Source organism: Arvicanthis niloticus, chromosome 7 (genome assembly GCF_011762505.2).
Source record: "Arvicanthis niloticus isolate mArvNil1 chromosome 7, mArvNil1.pat.X, whole genome shotgun sequence".
NCBI lineage: Eukaryota > Metazoa > Chordata > Mammalia > Rodentia > Muridae > Arvicanthis > Arvicanthis niloticus.
The window spans coordinates 58,736,066-58,736,947 of record NC_047664.1 but is presented as its reverse complement, the minus strand read 5'-3'; the positions used below and the strand labels follow the sequence as shown (position 1 = coordinate 58,736,947).

Here is an 882-nt window from a genome sequence, read left to right as displayed (position 1 = left end):
AAGAATAATGTATCAGTAAAATGGGGGAATGGAACAATTTTGTCATCTATATAAAGTCCAACTTGCATGCATGTGATATATTTTGTAATGGGACAAATTGAACACAAAACATTTCCTCAAGAGTGTATAAAACCTGAGGTACTAAGATATTAACATTAGCTTTTTTTGTACATCTTAGTGAGGCTGCTGTGGTCTGCACTACTCTCCGAACTTCGCCATGCCACCCAAGGACTACAAGAAGAAAGATGCCAGAAAGTTGGCTAAAAAACCAAAGACCCAGTAAATAAATCTGGTGACAGGGCCAAAAAGAAGTGGTCTAAAGACAAAGTTCAGAACAAGCTGAACAATCTTGTTCTATTTGACAAAACTACATACAACAAACTTTGTAAGGAAGTTTCCAACTATAAGCTTATTACTCCAGCTTGGTCTCTGAGAGGCCAGGGCAGCCCTTCAGGAGCTATTTAGTAAAGGACTTATCGGTTTTCAAAGCACAGAGCCCAAGTAATTTACACCAGAAACACAAAGGGTGGAGATGCCCCAGCTTCTGGTGAAGATGCATGAACAGTTTCAATCAGGTTCAATCAGCTGTACATTTGGGAAAATAAAACTTTATTGAATCAAAAAACCAAGATATTAACATGACAGGTGTGTATGAAGTTTACATTCCTCAGCTTTCTGATTGCATTGCAGAGGAGGAAAGACATGCTTGTTACTGCAGACAAATATAAGAACCCATGGGTTCAGAACTCATGGCCTCAGGGGTGAAACCATTGCTATTATTCCACAAAATAGATATAGTGCACAATCTATAAATTCATATTTATCTACAATAGGTTAGTGCTGCTTTCAGATTACATAAAACAGTATCTCTATCTCTATCTC

General features: G+C 37.8%; 1 pseudogene; it reads left to right on the top strand.

The window, feature by feature from the left end:
- The first annotated feature begins 217 nt into the window (after nucleotides 1-217).
- On the top strand, nucleotides 218-561 carry LOC117712463 (small ribosomal subunit protein eS25 pseudogene; annotated as a pseudogene).
- Nucleotides 562-882: the final 321 nt, after the last annotated feature.